This window comes from Pinus tabuliformis, chromosome 8, assembly GCF_031772625.1.
Source record: "Pinus tabuliformis cultivar Carrire ecotype Pingquan chromosome 8, CPIR1, whole genome shotgun sequence".
In the NCBI taxonomy this organism is placed as follows: domain Eukaryota; kingdom Viridiplantae; phylum Streptophyta; class Pinopsida; order Pinales; family Pinaceae; genus Pinus; species Pinus tabuliformis.
In genome coordinates this window covers 1889278048-1889303648 of record NC_142294.1, presented here as the reverse complement: position 1 = coordinate 1889303648, position 25601 = coordinate 1889278048, and positions in this window count along the sequence as shown.

The following is a 25601-nucleotide window of genomic DNA, read 5'->3' as shown; positions in this document are numbered from 1 at the left end:
AATGATGAGAAAGCATACCTCCTGAATGTTTTCTTAAATAATGTGTATAGTAGACACCAGTGTATAAAGGCTTTCCTCAAATTCGAAAAATGTCCTAAAGCTAAGATAAAACCTAAGGATCGATTTTCAGGTGTTCATCTCCCTTCTATCTAAGGGACCACTAACAAGATTACAAGGATCCTAAGGAAGAAGAAGGTTTCTTCAACCTTTAGGCCTCTGAATACCATCTAAAGCTCCGTAAGATCTACAAAATACCTGGTGGACCCTAAAAATATGAAAAGTATTTATGTTATCCCTTGCTCATTTGGGACTCCCCACATAGGTGAGACCGGTCGCTCAATTAATCAAAGGATTCGTGAGCACACTACTGACATCATGCATGGCATGACCTGCTCCTCTGCTTTGGTAGAACATGAAGAAAAGCCAAGCATCACATCTGCATTGAGGAGGCCCAAGTCACTGCCAGGATTAGTGTTGGGCAGCGGGTCCTCAGCATAAGGGTTTTGGGGCTGAAAGTCCACAATTTTGGGTAAAAGTATGGTAAAGGTTCCGTGAAGTGCACGGAGCACGAACTGTAATGGGTCAAGTCAAAGGGTTGTCTGCCCAAAAATAATGTAAAATAATAGAAAGCAAGTTGGCCTGCCCATGGTCCGTGGACCATGGGAAGGTATAAATAGAGCAAAGTTCTAAGGATAGAAGGTAGTTTTTTTTGGTAATTGCAAATGAGATCTGAAGTGTATGGGTTTGTAAAGGCAATATTCGCTCTGAGTCTGTAAGTCCGAGTCAGGTTTGGTAGTAGTTAGAGTAGGCTCTGCAGCTATGTGCGCAGAGGCCTAGTAGAGTCTGCAACTGTGTGTGCGGACTCTTGCAGCTGAGTGCGCAGGGTAGCAAGGGATTGTAATGGAATAAAGACATTAATAAAGAGAAGTTACTCCTGAAATATTGTGTATCTATTTATATACTGCAAATTCGAATGGTTGTTCTTATGTTATTATTTTATGCATATATTTAAGAGTTCTGGTAGCGCGCACTGGTTATAGCAATTAAATGCTTAATTAAGACCATAAGACTTAAATCAGATCGGTAATAATTGCAATAATAATAAGAATCTGGGAAATGCCTTGTCGCAGATCTATGCAAAGGAAAGACTGATGCGTAGAGCAACGTGAGTGCGCAGGTCGGTTCACGACCCTTCCAGACCTCATCAAGACATCCATAGGGTGCAAAAACCTGGTTCCAACACCCTCCCCTACTACCTCGGGTGAGACTTCAGTCCGCGCTCCATGGATTGTTGTTGAAAGGGTCGGTAGTGTAGGATTTGTTTGGCTAAAACTTTTCCGAACCTGGGCCAGGCCCCATCAAGCCAACAAATGGTTTTGTTGCCGGGACCGGGATCTACCTAAGGTATGTCTAATGTCAAAACACTGGAACCCTACGAAGAAAGAAATTGAAGATTTGTTGGATCAGAAGTTGCACGAGTTCAGAATACAGGAAAACAAAACTCTGCAGATCTCTGAGGAAAGGTGGTTGGATCGCTTCATATATACAGAAATCCATGAGGTCTTCTTTGCAACCTTCCCTTTAGAACTATATGACTGGATCGCAAGGCTAGTAGACAGCAATGGAAGGTGAAAGCTTGATTAGATGATAGTGTGGAATTCGAAGTTGGTACGCAGGCTAGAGGCATCCGAAGATAAGATCGCGTAGGCCGTAGATCATTGGTTGGATCGGATAATAGGAGGGTTTATCAATGAGTTTGCGATAGACACAACCATGAGCTAGAGCGAAGTTGAGCGGCGTTTTCTCAAGGGACCAAGAGGTAAGTACATCAAATCATTGAATACCTGGATTAAAATGCTATTATGTGAAAAACAGGTTATGTGAATCCATTGATGTCTAGGATAATGCGGAGTGGAAGAGGCTACCAAGGGACCAAAGGATTAGAGAACAGTCCCTTGATTTCACTTTTGCGAGAAGGCGAGGAGGAGCTCGCTAGGTTCTCTCTGAGAAGTTCGGTTCGGTTGATAAAGCAGCACATTCCACAGTTACCACCTCCATCTACGCCATCCCCCACTTCGCCTACATCAACTCCATCATTGCCCACCCCACCTCCACCACCCCCACGGGTGGGAATGGTGAGTGCGATCAAGTTGCTCATATTTAGCGGCGTAGGAAATGAGGAACCAAATCAGTTCGGGTTCGTGGTAAAGGCAGTATGGGAAGTCCAAGGCGTTACAGATGACAACATTAAAAAGACTACGTTAGTAAGTGTGTTGCAGGATCACGCGTTGACGTGGTATATCAAGCACTCTAGCGATCATCCAAATGCTGTAATACTGAGATCCAGGACGCATTGAATAAAGAGTTTAGCCGATCGAAATCAAAAACTCAGTCAATCATCAAATTTAAGGAAATCATGATGCTTCCAGGTGAAACTCCCTGGGATTTGGATTAGAGATTGAAGAGAACAATCTGTGAAGCTAACATGACGCTGACGGATGCGCAACATTGCATGTGGTTTGTGGCATCTTTGACACCACATCTGAGGACAATGCTATCACAGCAGAAGATCTCAACCTAGGCTGAAGCATTAGACATAGTGATGAGGTTGCATGAAACTCCAACAAAAGATCCTGGGTTGGGAGTTCAGCAAATCCACATGCAACTACAAAACCTATTCTTGGAGATGCAGAGTTTGAAACAGGATAAGGCGCCCCGATCAGAAGCACGCAAAGTGGTGTGGTGCATAAAATGTAAAGGCCAGGGTCACGATAAGGATCATTGTTTGGTATTCACGAACTATTTGGCAAGGGGGACCAATGCTGCTGAGACCGGAGGCACAATTGGGGCCAAGCATAGTGCCTGCACTATGGTGCGTGATCTGTCAGGTGGGAGGAAAGCACACAACGGACAACTGTCATCTATTGTACAAGTTTACACAACCCCCCCAGCAGCTATTTTGCAATTTTTATAGATCGGTGGGCCATGACGAACGAAACTGCCAAAGTTATGAGTTGCTGATGGATCGGACACTTGCTTACAGGATGCAGACTGAGGCGCGAGGTCAGGATCCAGCCGCAGCAATAGCGCCTATTGGATTCCAGGGACACGGATTTGGACGAGGAGGAATGGGACCCAAATGAGGGCGTGGATAGTTAATTTTCTATAATTGTGGAGGACCTGGGCACTATGCGCGTGACTGTACGAATCTGACCAGAAAATGTTGCCCGTACTACTACCAGTTTGATCATGAAGTGGTAGATTGCCCCACACTAATCGGACAGATGTGTGAAAAGGGGGTGCTTCAGTGTTCTCCAACACAGAACATCCAAATGATAAAGGTTGAACCGCGCGAAGAAGACCCCAACATGAACATGGTGCTTAGAAGCAGTGCAACCATAGGGCAGGATAAGGGGAAGCAACCTGAGGAAGATACATTGGTTCACAGGGCCCCTACAAAGTGTTAGGTAAATTTGACTCGGGATAGAGTCAAAGTTGACCAGGTTAAACATTGATGGTTTTGGGGCACATCGTATTGTGCACCCATAGTATTCTACCTATGGTATTATATGTAATGGAGCTTATAAAAGGCTGGAAGGGCTTCATTGTAATGCAAGACCTGGAAGTGAGCGGTGAAGGCTCGGTTTTGGCCAATGCTAATATGATCTTATTAGGTTGGGCTTTTCCCCGGATTTGAGGTTTTCTCGGATAAACATTTGTGTTTATGTGTTTATGGTTGTTGCTTGTTATTTTTATATTTATTCCTCTCAGTAATTATTTATGTTATGCAATAAATTTCTTAACAACTGGTATCAGAGCCAGAAATTGGCTTCAAAGGGATTCTTTGATGCCAGGGGTTTATAGTGCCTGATGAGATCAATGCAGCCTTTTTACAGATCTCGGTCTGAAAATAATGGTGGAACAATCGTACGCGGAAGAACCTTGAATAGAATGTGCTAAAGATAGTGCCGTAATTGCCAGGGATCGCAGTGCATTTGCGATATTTACCGGTTTGGAACATGCTGACGAATTGTTCGGGATTCATGCGGCTATTTAAAGAAAGTCAGCAGAAGAAAATTGTTCATGCGGCTTTGAAAATTGTTCGCTTTCTGCTACGTGAGGCCACTGGTGCTAGAATCTACGATGTTCTCATCGGGCTCGCAGTTGGAGCGGTTTGATAGAAGTTTTTGAGCAAATCAAATTGAGAGAGGATGGATCAGAATTGTAGTAGCAATAAATAAATACAAAAATTAATGAAGTCAAAATTATTGCATGTAAATGGGCATACTATTGTAAGACCTGGTAAGGCATGTGTACCCCTCAGTAATCACCGGTAAAGTCTGGGTTAGACCTAGGTGATAGGGGGATGTCGGGTTAACAATACCCCGGGTAAAAAATCTGAGGGGGGTAAGAGCTAGAGTGAGTGGGATTGTTTCACTTAGCAGGTTTGGCTGGAGTTAGTCAAGGAACCCCAAGTCAAGCTTCAAGGGGGAATTGTTAGGTAAACTTGACTCGGGATAGAGTCAAAGTTGACTAGGTTAAACAGTGATGGTTTTGGGGCACATGGTATTGTGCACCCATAGTATTCTACCCGTGGTATTATATGTAATGGAGCTTATAAAAGGTTGGAAGGGCTTCATTGTAATGTAAGACCTGGAGGTGAGCAGTGAAGGCTCACTTGGTCAGATTGGCCAGGGTTTTGGCCAATGCTAATAAGGTCTTATTAGGTTGGGTTTTTCCCCGGATTTGGGGTTTTCTCGGATAAACATTTGTGTTTATGTGTTTATGGTTGTTGCTGGTTATTGTTATATTTATTCCTCTCAGTAATTATTTATGTTATGCAGTAAATTTCTTAACACAAATCAACCTGAGTTTGATTTGGAATGCGCAAAGGAGACATTTATGGAAGCTAAGAAGAGCTTCGCAGAGGCCTCTACTTCAGGTAGTAAGGATCAAACTGAGCCAGAAATGGATCCTTCTATGCTAACTACCTTTTTAGAGACATGCATGAAGCTACTACAGGATAATAAGGCAGTTAAGGGATTGTAAGAGTTGATAACTAGGTGTGCAGGGTCAGGTGAACCACGCATGGTTTAGAAACTAGGCAAGCATACTTTGCACACCGGGTGGGAAATTCGATTGACGACACATATTGGTGACTATGAGATGGATCAGGTCATTCTGGACTTAGGGTCGAATGCAAATGTGATACCTAAATAGACCTGGGAATGCATGGGTAGGCTCGCACTACAGTGGTCTCCTATTCAATTACAGTTGGCTAACCAACAAAATATCTTACCCATGGGGAGATTGCATGGAGTAACAACGAACATCAAAGGCGCGAGCACACAAACAGATTTTGAGGTAATAGAAATTTTGGATGACAGTAACCCGTACCCCGCATTGTTAGGGATAAACTGGGCAATGAACATGAATGGAGTCATCAACTTGAAGAGACGAAAAATGATATTCGAGAAAAAGTATCTCCGTGTAATAGTTCCACTAGATCCAGCCGAAGGAGCGCGATAAACAGAACCTGTACACGACGAAGGCAGTGATGATGAACTGGACTGCATTTACCAGATAATGGCGCAAGACCAGGATCGGGTGAATCCAATAGCAAACAGGAGAATCTCATGGGAACGTGACAGTTCCTACACATTAGACTCAGATGAAGAGATAGAGCGATGGCAGAACCGATTACATGAAGTAACCACGCTAAATTGTAATATGATGATTAGATCACTGCGACACGTGACAACCAAAGTAAGGAAACTGCCCACAGATGACGGCGCAACAAATGGGGAGGAATTCGTAGACCACTATGGGACTACAATCATGGAGCAAGAGCGGCACAGTGTGCAAAAAGGGGCGCTGCGCGTGCCAACTACACGAGGGTGGAGCACACCTTGGAAGATTAGGTGGAATGGGTGCGAATGTAGAAAGAAGTTGTGTGTATGGGTTGGAGGCCTTCAGCATCGAACATGTTTTAGGCAACCAGGACGAAGCGGTTTGGGCACCCGCCTATGACGAGGGATACAGCCGTATGATGTACAACCACCACCCCAACTAAATCTGTGCATACCAGGGGTTCGATGGGCCAATAGGACCATAAAAAAAATGGGGTGTGCAAAGATGATCCTATCCGCGATCAGACATGATGAAACCAGGAAGGCGGAGAGAATTTCCCCGACCACCACCCCTGCAGTTCAGACTGAACGTGAGGACCTGGGCAAAGGAATTCGGCGGTTGCAGGAAGCCATTCGGCGCGACAGCTTGAGACTTCGCGAACTCGATGAAGAATGGGCACGGCTGAGGAGGAAAAGCGTGATGTTGGACGAAGAAATCAGCAAAATGAAAATCGGAGTCGCACAAGCGGGCCGCGTGAATATGAGAATAAGGGGGCCCAACTTGGCTGGTCCTACTACAGTACTAGAACGAGCTGCGACCCTGCTATCATGGCTGCAACTGCACCAACGGGGGAATGTACCATATACAGCAGAGCGCGATGGGCTATTGGATACAAAGGTACTTGAAAGGTGCCCGCAGCCCAGGCTAGCAAGAAAATTGAAGTCCCGCACCAAGAGTGCGACCACCTAACTATCCGTAGGAGGCCCAATCTCAGCGCTCCATGCAGTTGGAAGAGGGCGTGGGACTATAAAGGATTCTGTAGGGGGATTGCGTGGCTCGGACGTGGCAAGAAAAATCAATATGAAGCACAGAACGCGTTCGCATATATGGGACTACACTACAGCGCGGGGAGGATGGAAGGTGACCATTTCAGATACTGTTCATGACAATATGTCCCATTTAAGACACCGAGGAGTAGACGGCGGGTAATTAAGACACAAGGTTGAACGAATCTACTGTGAAAATCGCATTGATGAGCCACGAAAGGGGGGGATGGTCGAATTTGAATTCAAAGAGGCATATAAAGCACTAGTGGCCTATCACCAAGAAACCCTTAGCATTTTTCATATTAAGTCGTTCCGTTATCAAGCAAATAGGAGCATCATGAATTAGGTAGTCGTGAGACTCACAAGTCCATTGTTTCAAGCATTGCCGAAAGATATGCAGGAGTCCCTAATTAGGACGATAGCCATAACCAAGAACATTACACAAAACCCTATGCCGTAAGTAGGGGGTCCAACCGAGATCCCTAAATCACCCTAGACGTCACGGACCAAGAAGGACCCATAGGTAGCAGGACTGGTCCAGATGTCTCCGTGAAATCCGCGATTTGGAAAACTGTCGATGGAAGAAAAGGGAAAAACGGTTACTATTGAGAGCGATGATGAGGAAGAGGATCCTCTGACCTTTGTCGAGGAGATGGAACCAGAGGAAGAGATGGAAGAAGATATCCAGCCAATACGGGCTCCAACAAAACAACCTAAGTATGTCCCTCCATGGAAAGGGAGGGTCAAGGTACCTAAATATTTGGATGCTGTTAAAAATGCACTTATAACCCCGTCCCTCCCTAAAGGGGTTCTGTTTGAAGGAATGACAATTGGCCGCATTCCCACTATGAAATTTGAAGACTGGGACCTTGTGGATAATGAGAAGTTTCCCCATTTGGAAACTAGTGAACTGATGGAACAAAGCACAGAGGGGGCCGTTACAACACTACAGCTGCAGAAATGGCTACGAGGGGTGGAGGAGGCCGGGCTACTCCACCTCCTGTCAATTCCACACTTTCATCAGGCCCCAATCACGATATTTGTCATCAGGCAACTGCTCTGCCTGGTGCACGATGGGTACTTATGGCTAGAAAACCCATCCCCATCACGGTGGAGCTCATTCATAGGATCTCTCAGCTTCCCTATGAAGGAAGGGACCCCGCAAAAATAGTTGGCACGAGTGGCGACTTGACAATTACGGAAGCCATGAAAAAGAAATATAAGTTGGAGAAAAAGCAGAGAGGGTATGTTATTACTAGTATTTAGGACAAAGGGGTCTGCATTGCTACCTAGTTGCTGGCAGGAAAGGTGATGAGAAAATGTCGAGGCAATGAGGTACCAGCAATGGTCATCATGTTAGCTGAGCAATGCGTAAAAGGGGTACTGTTCAATTGGGCACAGTTCCTCTGCGACAAATTCCTAATGAACTGAGGGAGGCCTAAGATCTCAAGGCACAAGTCGACGCCGCTCGCTAGAAAGAAATAGTCCTTAAAGAATGCATCTAGGCTTGGCTTGATGAGGCATTTGTGGTCACCGCCAACATCGAGGGAAAGCTAGCCCACATGCAGGCAGTATACAAACTCAGAGAAGCAAGTGAAGCCGACAATGACGTATCAGAGGCTCGTGCACAACGAGTACAACAGATGGTGGAAGAATGTGTTGTGGAGGTAAGCGAAGTGCAGAAGCTGCTGAATAACCTCCGAGCGAAGATCACCGCACTAGCCGAGTGACTCGGGACGAGTCACGATGATTGTGTTGGGGGCTTGTTGGGCAGCAGGTCCCCCGCATAAGGGTTTTGGGGCTCAAAGCCCACAATTTTGGGTAAAAGTATGGTAAAGGTTCCATGAAGTACGCGGAGCGCGAACTGTAATGGGTCGAGTCAAAGGGTTGTCAACCCAAAAATAATGTAAAATAATAGAAAGCAAATCGGCCTACCCATGGTCCATGGACCATGGGACGATATAAATAGAGAAAAGTTTTAAGGATAGAAGGTAGGTTTTTTGGTAATTCCGAATCAGATCTGAAGTGTATGGGTCTGTAAAGGCAATATTCGCTTTGAGTTTGTAAGTCCGAGTTGGGTTTGGTTGTAGTTAGAGTAGGCTCTGCAGTTGTGTGCACAGAGGCTTGGTAGAGTCCACAGCTGTGTGCGCAAACCCCTGCAGCTGAGTGTGCAGGGCAGGAAGGGATTGTATTGGAACAAAGACATTAATAAAGAGAAGTTACTCCTAAAATATCGTGTATCTGTTTATATTCTGCAAATCTGAATGATTGTTCTTATGTTATGATTTTATGCATATCTTTAAGAGTTTTGGTAGCGCGCGTTGGTTATAACAATTGAATGCTTAATTAAGACCGCAAGACTTAGATCAGATCGGTAATAACTGCAATAATAATAACAATCTGGGAAACGCCCCATCGCAGATCTACGCAAAGGACAGACTGCTGTGCAGAACAGCGCGAGTGCGCAGGTCGGTTCGTGACCCTTCCAGACCTCATCAAGACATCCCTAGGGTGCGAAAACCTGGTTCCAGCTCACCCTCCCCTACTACCTCAGATGAGACTTCAGTCTGCGCTCCGCAGATTGTTGCCGAAAGGGCCGGTAGTGCGGGATTTGTTTGACTAAAACTCTTCCGAACCTGGGTCAGGCCCCATCAAGCTAACAATTAGTCATTTCCATTATCAAAAATTTAGTGAAGCTTTAGAAATCGAAATAATGCCCACTAATTTGAATAGAGACTATGGTTGGAATATTAGTAGAAGTTGGGTCCCTGTCTTGTCCTCCTAATAGTTTTTAAGTTTCTTTTTTATTTTTGTGGTTATCCGCCTCTTCTTATTTTTCAAAAGTTGTTGTTAATAATTAGGTTTTATCTTCTGGATCTTTCTTAGCTCTCGCAATTATCTTTATCATCATGTTCATTCTTAGATTCTCTAAGTATTTATTTTATTTTAGACTTTGGTCTTTATCATCTTGTTCATTCTTAAATTCTCGAAGTATTTATTTTATGTTAGGCTTTGGTTATTTTTTTTCCTGGCTCCTTTATTTATTTGTATGGCCTTAGCCCCTTATTTTATGGTTGACCTTGATTCATTAATCTTTGTTACTTTCATTATTTTGAATTTTATTTATTATTTTTTCTAATTTCTTCATTAATTTGTTTTTATTTATTAATAAGGTCTTGACTCTATTTTTATTAATAGGATATTGTCCCCTTCTCTTATTTTTCTATTATTTTTTACTGCGCCTTGGTTGATGTTTGACTTTTATTATTCTTTTTATTAAACTTAATCTATTTCTTGATCTTATTTAATATAGTTGGATCCTAGTAATTAATGTTATTAATTAAATAATATTTTTCGTAAGTTAGTAGTTTATTATGGTTGGTATTTTTTGACTTGGCTCCTTGTTTGAGGTTTGACTTTGTATGTTTGATTCCTTTTATTGAATATTTAGTTCTTTATCATATTCCTTGATTTAATTAATATAATTGGTTCCTATTAATCAATGTGATAGATTAAATATTATTATTAGTAAACTAGCAGCCCTTATATCAATAAGGGTCTCTACATTGATCTCTATTTAAGGTGGTGACATGATGTGCCTCTTCACTGTAGCCTGACAATGAGCCACACTAGATGGTTTGAAATGCAAAAATCATCCTATGTGATTTCTAATGATATAAAAATTAAACCAACCAAAAAAAAAATTATTCTTAATTCCATATGGATCACAAATTCTACCATATGATTTCTCCGGAAAAAAATGTTCTTAATTCAATATAGATAAAAAACACATTGACAAAAATTCTCCTATATAATTTATACCAATATGTCTTATTTGTTTGAATTCCCTTCTTTATATTAATTAAAAAAAATTCTTATATAATTTGAAATATCTTATTCAATTTAAAAAATTCTTATATAATTTGAAATATCTTATTCAATTGGAAATCACTTGTCAACGAGCGACCATTACATATTCCAATTATAATCCCATCCCAAAATCTATTAAGCGTTACTCGTCAACGAGCGACCGTTACCCTCAGCAAATTAGCCTTACTGTCACCATAGTCCTTGTCATTTCTGTTCTTGAAAGAGTCATAATATCCGTCACCCTCCTAGTGGGATCAGTTCACTTTCTTTTGAACTTAGTTGGGCCAAATCACTCTGTACAAATCGACAATATCACAATTTCAAGCACACATTTCAAACATTGCCTAGCTTGCCTAAATGAACGTAAATAAAATACAGAAGTGCAGACAAAGATGCTACGATGGAGTTTAATATCAAATCATCCACGATAAACAAATAGCATACACACACAAATAATAAGATCTTACATTTTAATATACTCTGTTCATTGCAGGCTTGAAACAGACAACATTGACTGTAAAAGACTGACATTTTATTAAATTGCAACCTTGTCGCGCAATTTGCATTCTTCCCACCATATCATGAAGCTGTTTCCTTCCCTGAGAACATCTGATGAAATGCTGAGAGCCTTTATCATCGTTGTCACATACTTTTCAAAATTTTCAAGATTTAGTGTTTGAGACTTTCCAGGTCTTTCAAAGCCTCTTCTACATCTGCCCAAAAGCATGAGTCCTGAGTGAGCGATGCAGGTTTTGTGCGGCGTTCTTGAATTTTTGAACTGCGAGTTTTTTCTTTCGCTTCCACCCATTCCTGACCAACTTTATGTCGTCTGGGTCTTCCATCTGAAAGATAGTTGCCGTTGCGGTTAAAGCGATAATAATGTGCAATATCCAAAGGCTCTATATATGTGCAATATCCAAAGGCTCTACAAGTCTTCTATATGTATTCGAAATCACTGGGCAACTCATGACTTTCCAACATCTCAACAATCTCATCCCAAAACTCAAGCAGTATTCGCCTGCGCCCACCTACACCGATATCCTTGAAATCATTCTGGTTCTTGAAGGAATCATAATATGTGATGCCAACTTTCTTCTCACAACCCTCTTTATACCACTCAAGCTCTGTCATAGTACATTTTTTCATGAATAATTCACACCTCAGCTTAGCAGCATTTTCGTCAACGTGGTTTTCCATATCTCATGTTATGGGGGAGAAAATCCATTTATGACCATTCTGCACAAAGTTGAAATCACCAATTCAAAATTACCAAATTACAATTCTTAATTAATATATTTGAAAGAAGGAAATAAAATTATAAATTATAAATAAAATAATTTAATATTAAACTTATTTAAATTTTCCACTTATTATAACTTCGATGTATTATCTATTTTAATCTTAATTTATGATTAAAAGCTATTAATAAAAATTCTAGTATTTATTATATATTATCAAATAGATTACTATTTACCATATAATACAATGGTTTTTAAAAATTAACCTTTACACAAACTCTTAGTGCATCCCAAGTTCATGGACACACTAATATACATATGATATTTTGAAATCATTTTTACCAATATTCAAATGCTCTCTGAAAACATTAAATATAACTCTACCTTAGTTCACCCTATATTATTTTTTAAGAAAGGTTTGAATAAGTTTAAACAACTATTTTCCGTTGTTGAATAGTTCACTCTCACCGTGAACTAATTCATTATTTTTTGAAGTAACGTGTGGTAGAATTAAATATTTTGATAAGAAAGTTTTATTTGTGGTGAGCTTAAAGTTTGTTATAAGGAGAAATAAGGATTAAACTATTTTTTATGGTTATAATGTTTGACGAAAAGAATTCATATCCAGTTTGTTTTGGGAGCGTTAACTCGGTTGGGTAAGAAGGAGAAATAAGTTCTTTTTTGTTTTTTTATGGGAAGCAAGATTAAGTCTGGTTTTTTTTAGATCCTATGCAATTCGTTTTGGATATGATGAATTTGGATGTAGATTTGCTGAATTTGGATGCATTTTGGTGCATTTTGTTCACTGGGGACAATTGTTTTTGTCATTATGTCAAATTTTTTGGCTGAAACTTATTTGAATGAGTCCACAAGGCTTGATGGAGGAAATTATGCAAATTGCAAACAAAAACAAAGGTGTTGCTACGAATGTCTGTTAAGGATAACATCGTTCCTCAGATTAGGGATTGTAAAACATCCAAAGAAACATGGGATGTTATCAAAAGCTTATATGAAACATTTAATACTAACCGGATTTTGTTCTTGAAGTCCAAGTTTTTGTCAATTAAAATGGAGGCCAATGAAAGTATACTCAATTTCATTTCCCGTGTCAAAGATCTAAGTGATAAGTTAGGAGACATTGGTGAAAAGGTATCCAATGCTCACTTGGTCACCATCATAGTAAATGGCTTAGTGCAAGATTATCAATTTTTTGTTTCAAGTCTTTCCCCTAGAGAGAAACCTCCTACTTTTGATGAACTAACAGGCATTCTTCTACAAGAGGAAGAGAAGATGAAGAACTTCAATTTGGGCTCAAACAATTCAAATTTCGCATTTGGAGCCAAGGGTAAGCAGGCATACAAAGGCAAGCCATGGGACAAAACAAAAGGAGGAAAGTTTCAAGCAAAGCACAAGGGTATGGCATAAACTAAATTTCGAGTTCATGATAAAAAAAATGATGATTGTTATTATTGTGGAAAACTTGGACATCATGCTAAAGGTTACTATAAAGGGAAATAAAATGAGCCTAAACAGAGAAACAGAAGGCATAATGGGAATTTTGTGGACAAAGACACCTCATTCAATGATGGATTTAAAAATCTCAAATTGTTTGTTACTGATGTTGCATTGTTTGTTGAGACTGATGATGTGAATGCTTGGTTCATTGATTCTGGTGCATCACTCCATATGTCTTGTAATAAGGATTGGTTTGATGAATATCATGAGAACATTGATGGAACATGTGTTTATCTAGGAGATAATAAATCCCTTCAAGTTCAAGGATATGGAATAATAGGTGTGATGTTACCTAATGGAAAAGAGAGACAGATCCATGATGTGATGTATGTTCCTGGTATAAAAAAGAATTTAATTTATGTTTCTATTATTGTTGATCAAGATCTAAAGGTGGAATTTGTCAAATCATAGTGTGTTGTTAAAGATATCCAGGATCGCTACAAGGTTATTGCCACAGGTACTAGAGTTGGAGGCTTGTATAAGCTGAATGTGACTAGGACAGGGCATCAAGCATTGACATCTACAACAATGTCAACAGAAAAGTTATGGCATCAAAGGTATGGGAATTTAAATCACAATGATTTAATGTTACTTCAAAGAAAAATAATGGTTGAAGGTCTTCATGTTATGAAGAATAATCATGTTGAATGTGAAGCATGTGCACTTGGAAAGAAACATAGAGAGGAATTTCCTATACATGAAGAGAAAAGGCAAAGAGAAATAGTTGAATTAATTCATACTAATGTATGTGGACCTATGCAAACTAGATCTCTTGGAGGAACATTGTACTTTCTTATTTTTGTTGATGATAGATCTAGAGACACTTGGGTCTATTTCATAAGAAAGAAAAGGGATGTTTTTAAGTACTTTAAGAAATTCAAAAACATAGTGGAAAAACAAACTCGGAATGTTACACATCATTTTGTCATTGTTCCTCGATCCTCGAGGACCTCTACAATGAACCTCATGTGTTTTCCTATCATGAAGAACATGTCTTTACATCACTCTTCATCTATAGAACATTCCCCTCTTGGATGTTTCCTACTGAAAAAAGTATCATGGAAATTATGTCTCTTGAGGAAGCACCTTGGAATGAAACTCATCATCGTTCCTCATTCTTACCTCACCCGAAAGTCATGTCTACTTGTATTGAGAAGTTCTCTTCTCGTTTCCTGACCCAACCACATCAGACGCCTATCATGACCCAAGAAGTCTGGTCAGAAGGGAACATGGGTAATATTACCCAAACGATGCCGATTGACATTTTAGTTAAACCTATTATTGTTGAAAACGTTCATATTGGGGTCACTTGTTTTCCTCATGAGATCAAGCTTTATACTCTCCTTTTTCAAGAGTTTCGAGATCTTTTTGTATGGTTTTATGAAGAAATTCCTGACATTGACCCAAGTATAGTTGTGCATGAAATTATGACTTATCTTAACGTGAAGCCCATTCATCAATGACTTCGTCCTATGCACCCTAGAAAAGTAGCGACCATTAAGGCAGAGGTTGAAAAACTTCTTAAAGCTAGTTTTATTTATCCTATAACTCTGACAGATTGGGTGTCCAACATCATACCGGTGACTAAGGAACAAGGCACCATTCGCGTCTGTGTTGATTACCATGACCTTAATCGTGCCTATCCAAAATATAATTATCCCACTCCTTTTATAGACCAGATTATAGATGAATGTGCTGGGAGTGAGAAGACTTGAATTCTTAGAAAACATGATTGAGCATGAGCTTAATGGATTGAAACAAATGATGGCATGATCATAAGGAAGCTCCAAAATTTGAAGGTAGGAACAATTTTGGAGCGGTTTGTAGCAGCTACAACAAACAGGTTCCTTTAAGAACAATCTAACAACTAGGAGGTAGATATTAAATAGTTTCGAACTAGGATGGATATTCCACCAACAAAGGCCCTATGTTCATAGGAAAAAATTATGCATTTTGGATGGTATGACTGAGAACTTATAGAAATTATTTTGGTTTAGATGTTTGGAACACAATAAAAAATGGCTATAAAATGCCAAATGCATTGATTAGTAAGGATGGAAAGCTTGAATTCACTAACTGCTAAAGCAATGAATGCAATCCTGAGTGGTTTTCCTAAATCTGAGTTGGTTAAAATCATGCATTGCACAATAGCCAAATATATATGGGATGAGTTGATAAGTTGCTATGAAGGTGAAAAAAAGAAAAGAAAGCCAAAATCCAAGGCTTCATAATGAATTTTGAAGCATTAAGGATGAAAGAAGATGATGATATAGGCAATTATTTCTTGAAGTGAACAAAATAGTAAACACCATGAGATGAATTGATAAAACTGTGGATGATTCCTTTATAGTTAAAAAGGTGCTGAGATCTCTTCTAGCCAGATTTGATGCAAAAGTATTAACCATTAAATATTGGCACGGTCACAACACATTGCCATGTATTAGCAACATGAAATACTAATAGCTTATGAAATTTGAACTTCAAAAGGAAAATCTGCATTAAGAGAGGATGCCTTCAAAGTTGACAAAAGAGAAAATAAGATATAGAAGACTCGAGCTATGAATTTGCTGAAGAAGAGGCAACATTCACCAGAAAAATAAAAAGAGGATATGAGAAGTACAAAGGTAAGTTACCTTTGAAATGTTTTAAATGTGGAAAAGTAGATCATTATGCATATAAATGTCCATATAAGGAAGAAATTAAGGACTATGACCATAAATAGAGATATATATATGGGAAAGGAAAGAAGAAAAATAAGTTCAAGAAGATGGATTTTATAAACAAGAATATAGTAGTTGCTTAGAAGATGAAGATGAACATTCCTCTAATGAAGAAAGAATGCAAGGAAAAATTAAGGAATTTATGCTCATGGCATTAGAAACTCTAGATAAATGTAGAAATTCTCTACAAATCTCCCTCTGAGACCATGTAGAAAATCTAACTATAGGTTAACCTGATAATGCAATATAACCAAAGCAAAATACTATAACCTACTTCTACTATCAATTTGCGGAAGCTTAAAGATCGATTTGAAAACATATAACGAGAAGAAGAAGAATCAATCGCACAATACACATGAGAATACTTTGGGGAAAGCCTTAGTTAAAAACCCCACTACTTGCATTATCATACAAGGTGGAAATACATAGAAATTATACAAAGCCTTAGCTCAATCAAGTAGCCAGCCTTCAGTACAATCCTCACAGATTCTCACAGGCAATCTTGGCTTCTCTCAAGCCTTCCTCTCTGCCCTCCAAACTCCTATTTCCTTGCGTTGTTCGTTGTGGATTATCTTCACCTCACCAAGTGGATGACCTCTTTCACACACTATCAGAACTACGCAATCCTCAAGGAATGATTACTTGACTGCATGCATGAGTTTTCTTTATAAGAAAAAGCATGCAACTAATAGTACACTATCCTTGACTTTAATCTCAATAGGGTCTTTCTTAGAATAGACATGCATGAGTTTCTGATGAGGGAATCTTTAGTTAACTGGAGTACACTGGTTGAGTGCATGTATGCATCAGCTGACTATTAACTCTCTATTAGTTCCTCAAATAGTTTGGAACTAATTTAACTGGGCTTAAATCAGTAAACTGAGTTAACTAATTACAACTCAAACATAACTCAATATTGTCTCCTTAATTTAAGGGATAACTCTTGCATGACTTCAAAAAGACTTCTAACTTGAATTTCTCCAACTAATTAATTTGAAACAAATTAATTAATTATTTCTAAGTAGTTGTTAAGAATAAATTCGATTTTAATTCACAATTTAATTTAAGGACAAATTAAATTGGAATATTCTTGTTTCCACATTTCAACACTCCCTCTCAATAAGAAAGGGATTATTTTCCACCCCAATCCTGTCTCTATGGAACTCGAATTTACACTTTGACAATGCCTTTGTCAAAATGTCAACATCTTGCTTTTCTATCGAAATATACACTGCAGAAGCATGATCCTCCTCGATATATGAAAATCCACGAGCAATAAATCTTCTCCACACCACCATCAGCACCTTGTTTACCTTGTAAAGCCAATGGGAACTCACAACTAACTTGTTCTCCGGTCTTGGAAGCATGTCCCAAACACTGTTACGAACTATGGATTCATACTCCTCCACCATAGCATCAACCCAAATTGGTTGCTGCACTTCTTCCTCAAAGGAAGATGGCTCAATCTCAACACATTCCCTAGCAAGGGCCATGTATGCAGTGCACCTCTCAAGTGACCTCCTCTATCTGCACTGAGAAGATGGTGCTTCCACATTCTCTCTCGCATCCTTCAACAATCTGTTAGCTTCTCTTGTGCTCTTCTGTCCATCTCTGGAAGACTCTGCTTGAGTGGACGTCTCCACTCCTGGAACCTCTACATGTGGCTACTCCGCATCAGTCTAAGGCTCCTCCTCCTTAGGAACAAACAGTTCCTCCACAGCCTATAGTTGGAGCTCCCTCTCAAGTGAAACTCACATGGCCTTCTGCTCATCAAACTTGAAATCTCTGCGAACCACTGTCCTCCGACCGGTAGGCAAGTACACCCGATAGTTGTGAAGTGTATTAGTGTACCCCACAAAAATCCCCAACTGTATTGTTGGCTCAATCTTCTTCCGTGCATCCTTTTTCATATGGCAATATACCGATGAGCCAAAGATCCCGAAGTGACCCACATTTGGTCTCTTACCAGAGAAAGCTTCCTCTGGTATCTTCATCTCAAGTATGTGATGCGGGCTTCTATTCTGCAAATAGACTGTTGTGTTGCATGCATTAGCCCACAAGTGAAGTGGTAGGCCTTGGTCATGCAGCATTTCTTGTGTTGCCCTTACAATATTTATGTTCTTCCTCTCGGCCACCCCATTCTACTATGGGTCATGAGGTGCCATCAACTCTCATTTAATTCCTTCTGTTGCACAGAAGTCTTTAAACTCTTGAGAGACATATTCTCCACCGTTGTCACTTCTCAAGGCCTTGATCTTATTCCCTGACTCGTTCTCGATCAAAGCTTGGAACTCACAAAACTTTGTGAAGGTTTGGTCCTTCTTCTGCATGAAATAAATCCAGCATTTACGAGAATAATCACCAATGAAAATCACAAAATACCTTTGCTTCACTATGGATGCTGTAGAGAATGGTCCACACACATCAATATGAACTCTCTCTAAGGTAGCCTCTGCTCGACTGTCTCGATCATGAAAGGAAGACTTGTTGTACTTTCTCGAGGTACAACCTTTGCATGTGTCAACTTGCTCAAGTTTAACTTTGGGAAGTCCTATAGATATCTGTTGCATTATCTTCAAAGCCCCATGATGCAAATGGCCCAACCACCTGTGCCACAACTCGCCAATGTCTTGGCTTTGCACCAATTTTGCTTTCATAATCAATGCTACACAATCATCAATCTCTAGTTTATAGAGATTCTTCACCTGAATACCTATCCTCTTGGTCTGACCTATGGCTATGTGTCTTAGGAATGTCTTTCCTTTACTGAAGACAACATCGTAGCCTTTGTCCTCCAACATTGTGACCGATACCAAGTTCTTCTTCAGTCCAGGCACATACATCACATTTGTCAAGGTGATAGGAGGTTCGTGCTCCCTCTAAAAAGCAATCATGCCCACTCCTGAAACACTATACCTTCCGTCATCACCCATCTCTATGTGCATCTTAAGGTCTTTCTCCTCTAAGGTACTGAATAAAATTTTATCGCCAATCATGTGGAATGAGGCCCCATTGTCAAGATACCAGACACAACCCATCATCAATGACACCATGCATGCGATGAGGGTAAAGTCCATTTTGAACTGAGTGGCTAATGCCTCACCTTCCGATCCTTCCGAGGATTCCTTCTTGGACTTATTCGATGGGTAATTAGTCACATAATGTCCCATCTCGTGACAATTGAAGCATCTTACTTTAGACTTGTCACCCTTCTTCCCTCCATGAGAAGAATTCGATTTGGAATGGGAAGCCTTCTCAATCCCTTTCCTTGCCTTAGTTGCTAAGGCCAGATTTTCTTCATCATCATTCTTGGATGAAGAACCATATTGTGTACTCCTCCTGATCTCCTCCAGCATAAGATCTGACCACAGTTGTTCCCAATCCAGCAGTTTCTTCCTTCCATTCACAGAGTCCTGGTAGCTATTCCAACTCTTTGGAAGGCCAAGGAGAGTGAGGCTCACCATATCATCATTGGTAGTAGTTATTCCCACACTACCAAGCTCATCTCTACAAGTGGTGAGTTTGTTCAGATATGTGGAAATAGTATCGCCCTTCTCCATTTTGATTCTTCGAAGCTTATCCTTGAGCGCCAATTTCCTCTGGTCACTACTGTTTTGGTAGAGGTCTTTCAATGTCTTCCACATTGAAAATGGAGTATCCTTCCCATGGAGACTCGAGACAATATGGTCTCAAACTCCCTCAGGGATGATCCGTCTCACCTTCACCACACACTTCTTCAACTCAGCCAACTATTTGTTAGGATATTCAGACACATAGGAAATAGTTAAGTTCAACTTGGTCTAGTATAGAGTTAGGTATAGAGTTAGGTAAAGTGTGTTTCTTTACCGTTGTACATTTTGTAACTTACAATCCGACGGTCACGATATGTAGTGATCCGACAGTTCACTCTCTCCTCTGTATTACCGACACTTGATCCGTGGCTTGACACCCGATTGGTCCATGAGTTCTATTTAAAGCACATGGAGGGTCATTGTTCGGGTAATCCGTGCATGAGAGAAGCTTATGTAAATTTTCATTCTTTGATTAATAAATTGCCTGTAGTAGCCACGTTGGCGCAGGCCGTGGACTGTTTCCCTCTTTGAGGGTTTTAACCACGTCAAAAATACTGGTGTATTGATCTGTGATCTGGTTGTGAGTGGTGTCCTTTTGGTGTTCTTTTTGAGGAACTTACCCTGTAAATTCCTACATGGTATCAGAGCTATTTGAGGGCCGCGTCCGTTGGTGATCCAAATATGAAGCTGGTAGAACTGCATCCGACTGCCGTTTCCTAGATCTGTTGTTTCTGACTGCTTTCGGGCCGAGAGGACTGCTCTGTTGTGTTCGGAGCATCTGTTCCAGTGAGGAACCCCTTTCGTTTCACACGAAAAGGTTTCTGGTAGCCCTATCTGCATCATTTTTAAGATCTGGAGGTATACAGTACTTATTTGCAGTTTACTGTTATTTTCTCTCTGCTTATTTCGGTTTCGGTTTATTTAGTTTTTTTTTAACCGGATCTATACCTTTCATTTCTGCGTATGCTCTTTGCCCTGCGACTCTGTGCGATCTGGGCAAATCAGAAACAGAAAGGAAGGATTTTTCTCATGCGTATGCTCTTTTCCCTGCACCTTAGTGTGATCTCGGAAAATCAGAAACATTGAGAAAAATATTTAGTTTTTCGGCTAAAGCTAACTTTGAGCCGCAAGGTTCATTTTTGAAAATATTTAGTTTTTTGGGTAAAGCTAACTTCGAGCCGTAAGGTTCGTTTTTCTTTGCATATTCGTGTTGGGTTTTGTGTTTTGTGTTTTGTAGGGAAAAAGAGCTTTCTCAAGGCAAGCACGCAAACCAAGGCCCCCCCCCCCCCCCCCCCCTCTCTCTCTCTCTCTCTCTCTCTCTCTCTCTAATTTTTTGTATAGATCAATTGGTTCAAAGCTATTTTAAGAGAGTAGAGGTCTTGGGTTCAAGTCTCCATTTTGTGGGGGCAGATTTTTTCATTCCTGCACATTCGCGCACTTTGCTGACAACTTCAACAAAATTTTTTCAAAAAGCCATAACTTCTTCATCCGGAAGCCTTTTTCAGAGCCGTTTTTTTTAAAACCGCCTAATTTTTCGAGATATATCCAGTGGAACACTTACTTTCAGCATCTTCATCTCCAGTGTTTTTTAAATGGAAAGTCCATGCCAAGTCGTTCTTGACAGCACTAACTACTTCCAATGGATATCCTACATGGAAGATTTACTTAGAAGTAAAGGTATCTATAGAATAGCCACATGCCAAGAGAAGAAACCAAAAGATGAAGACAAGGCTGCAAAATGGGAAAATAGACAAGATCAAGCACGTGGTTTGATAGGGATGTCTATTTCTCCAGATCTTAGATTCCATATTGCAAAACTTGAAACTCCTCATGAAGCATTGGAACAAATCACTAAAGTTTTTGGGATTAAAAATTAAATTAGAGCCCATCAACTTGAAAATGAGTTGCTTACATTGGATCCTAATAATTTTTCTTGCATTGAAGATTTCTTGTCCAAATTCAAGACCCTTAGATATCTCTTGGAAGGTGTTAAGGTTAAGAAAGAAGATAGTAACCTTATTTATTCCATCCTTACTAAGTTGGGACCAGCCTACTCTGTATTTGTTTCCACCTTCCATTCTACAAGGGAAGCTTTCATTTGTTAAGGAAAAGACTACAAGGCCCCTTCCTTTGACTCTTTTTGTGATTCTTTAATAAGAGAACAAGAAAAACTCTTACACCTTGGTCTTCTCAATCTTGGAAACTCTTCCAAGAAAGCGTTAGCCGCCCAGCAACAACCAAATTCAAAGAATCCAAACAAGTCATATCCTAAAAAGAATGTTCCTAAACCAAACAAGGGTCCTAAGCAAACGCAGCCTCAAAATGAAAGATCATTTCAGCAAAATGATAAGACCAATAAAAAAAAATGGAAGAAGACTGATAGACATTGTAACTTTTGTAATTGAGATGGCCACTTAGAATCTAAATGCTTTAAGAAGATGGAAGCCTTGGAAGCCGCAATGAAGAAACATAACATCCATGTGGAGCATACTTCAACTTCAACTTCAGGAATGGCACTTTCTGCATGTCGTTGTCAATCATCTCAGTCTGGTTATGCATTAAATGTATCTTCTTCTTTTCATTCTCATGAGTGGCTCATTGATTCTGGAGCCTCTTATCACATGGCCAAAAACCAAGCCATGTTTTCTTCTTTAAATGATTGTAACACCAAAAATATATATGTTGGTGATGATAGATCTCTTAATGTTGTAGGGACTGGAACTGTTCATCTAGACAATGGTCAGTTTAATGATGTATTATGTGTTCCAACCTTATCCTGCAACCTTCTATCTGTATATCAGATAACTCATTCAGGTGAAGGTAAAATTGTTGAATTTTCACCTCATGATGTTGTAATCAAGGATCTAAGAGATCCTAAACAGATTCTAGCTACTGGTATTGCTGATGATTCCACAAGGTTGTATAAGTTTCACAACTTTGGGTCATCAAATCTTCCCTCAGTATTTGTTGCTCATAATGATGAAGTGAGCAAACTTTGGCATGAGCAATTTGGTCACTTAAACTATCGCTCCCTTCAGCATCTATGTAAAGAAAATACGGTGACAGGTCTTCCTATGGTATCTTGCAGAGATGGTGTTTGTTCCGGATGTGTACTCGGAAAACATCATCGGGACAGTTTTGAAAAATGTGCCTCTTGGCACGCCTCAGCCCCTTTACAGCTTGTGCACAGTGATTTATGTGGTCCACTTCCTGTTGCTTCATTCTCTGGCTGCAAGTATTTCTTAACTTTCATTGATGATTTCTCCAGACGCACTTGGGTATACTTCTTAAAACTCAAGAGCGAAGTATTTAACACATTTTTGGCCTTCAAAGCCTTTTTTGAAAAACAATCTGGACATCAAATTCTTAAGCTAAGAACTGATAATGGTGGAGAATATGTTAAAAACACATTCATCAACTTTTGCACTGAAAATGGAATTCAAATGCAACATACTGTTCCATACACTCCACAACAAAATGGTGTAGCTGAAAGGAAAAATCGCACCTTAAAGGAAATGGCTAATTGTATGCTGCAATCTAAAGGACTCAGTCTTAGTTTTTGGGCCGAAGCAATTAATTGTGCAAATTATATAATCAATCGCACTCCTACTAAGGTTCTAAAGAATATCACTCCAGAAAAAGCTTGGAGTTCCATTAAACCAGATGTAAGTCACTTTCGTGTTTTTGGAAGTGAAGCATGGGCCCATATTCCAGATGAAAAGCATAAAGCTTTAGAACCTAAGAGTGAGAAATGTACTTTTGTTGGATATTCTGAAGATGTAAAAGGTTATAGACTTATTCCATTTAAGTCCAAAAATGTTATCATTAGAAGAGATGTAAAATTTGATGAAAATAAATCGGCCTGCGAGCCTAGTCCGGCGGATGTGCCACCTCTTCCTATCTCTTCTACTTTTGAAAAAATTTCTTCTTCAGATGATGAAAGTGAGGATGACAATCCTCCCCCACCTTCTCAGGATCCTCAACTTCCAAGATGGGTCCGTGCTACTCGGGATGCAGCAGGTGATATTGCCGGTGATCCTACAGATCAGCGACGTACACGTTCTCAGTTTGAAAGAGCCTCTTCTTTACTGGCTCAAGCTCCAGTAAATCATGATCCTGACACTTTTGCAGAAGCTTCAAGCCATCCACATTGGGAAGCATCTATGAATGAAGAATACCATTCATTGTTGGCAAATGATACATGGGATCTTGTTCCTCTACCAAAGGGATGCAAACTTGTTATATGTAAATGGGTTTACAGAACCAAGTATGGACCAGATGGGAAAGTTGATAAACATAAAGCTCGTCTTGTTGCTAAGGGCTTTTCACAGGTTGAAGGCATTGACTACACTGAAACCTTCTCCCATGTTGCCAAAATTAACTCTATCCGCCTTGTTCTTTCCCTTGCTGCCTCTTTAAAATGGGAAGTCCATCAAATGGATGTTAAATCTGCCTTCTTGCATGGGGACTTGCATGAAGAAATCTATATGGAACAACCCATTGGATTCATCCAAACAGACTCCAGCCTTGTATGTCGACTTAAGAAATCTCTTTATGGTCTCAAGCAAGCTCCTCGGGCTTGGTATGCCAAAATGGATAGCTTTCTTTTAGAATCTGGCTTTTCTAGGTGTTATTCTGATAATACTGTCTACACCAAGAAAGTGGGAAACTCTCTTATCATCCTTGTTCTTTATGTTGATGATCTTATTCTTACTGGTAGTGATCCCAACCTTATAAACCATGTGAAGTCCAACCTTAAAAAGAAATTTGAAATGACAGACTTAGGACACTTACACTATTTTCTCGGTCTTCAAGTCTTGCAATCCAAGGAGGGTATTTCCCTTTCCCAGTCCAAGTATGCTTGTGATATTCTTCGTCATTTTCACATGGAAGACTGTAAGCCAGCCCCTTCTCCCTTTCAGTCTGGAGTCAAACTTTCAGTCTCTTGTACTTCTCCTGAAGTTGATGCTACCTTATACCGTCAACTTGTAGGAAAACTCTTGTATTTAACCCATACTTGTCCTGACCTTTCCTTTGTTGTTGGCCTTGTTGCTCGTTTTATGCAAAACCCCTGTGAAAGTCATTGGAAAGCAGCCAAAAGAATACTTCGTTATGTTCGAGGTACAGTACAGTTTGGGATTCATTACAGTGCCAAAGCAGCTCCTCTATTAGTTGGTTTCACTGATTCTGATTGGGCTGGTGACCCTGATGATCGGAAGTCTATTGCCGGTTATGTCTTCACTCTTGGTTCAGGACCTATTACATGGGCTTGTAAGAAACAAGATGCCATTTCTCTTTCGTCAGTAGAAGCAGAGTATCGTGGTGCCGTGGAAGCTAGTAAGGAAGCCTTGTGGCTTTGTCAGATCTTATCAGAGTTTGGCTTTGAGCAGCAGCATCCAACCACACTTTGGTGTGATAATCAAAGTGCCATTCAGCTATGCAAAGATCCAGTCCAGCATCAGCGCAGCAAACACATTGAACTACACATGCACTTCATCAGAAAGCTCATTCATGACCATGTTCTTGAAGTGCAATATTGTTCAACAGATGATCAGGTTGCAGACATCTTCACAAAGGCTCTCACAGAGGCGAAGTTCACTAAACTTCGATATATGCTTGGAGTTCAGGAAGTTGTCACTAAGGGGGGATAGGCTCTAGTGCCTCCTTCCTTCTCCTATTGTGTCATATTTGTAAATCCTTCAATCCTATCCCAAGTTGTTCTTAAGGGGGGATGTTAGGATATTCCGACACATAGGAAATAGTTAAGTTCAACTTGGTCTAGTATAGAGTTAGGTATAGAGTTAGGTAAAGTGTGTTTCTTTACCGTTGTACATTTTGTAACTTACAATCTGACGGTCACGATATGTAGTGATCCGACGGTTCACTCTCTCATCGGTATTACCGACACTTGATTCGTGGCTTGACACCCGATTGGTCCATGAGTTCTATTTAAAGCGCATGGAGGGTCATTGTTCGGGTAATCCGTGCATGAGAGAAGCTTATGTAAAT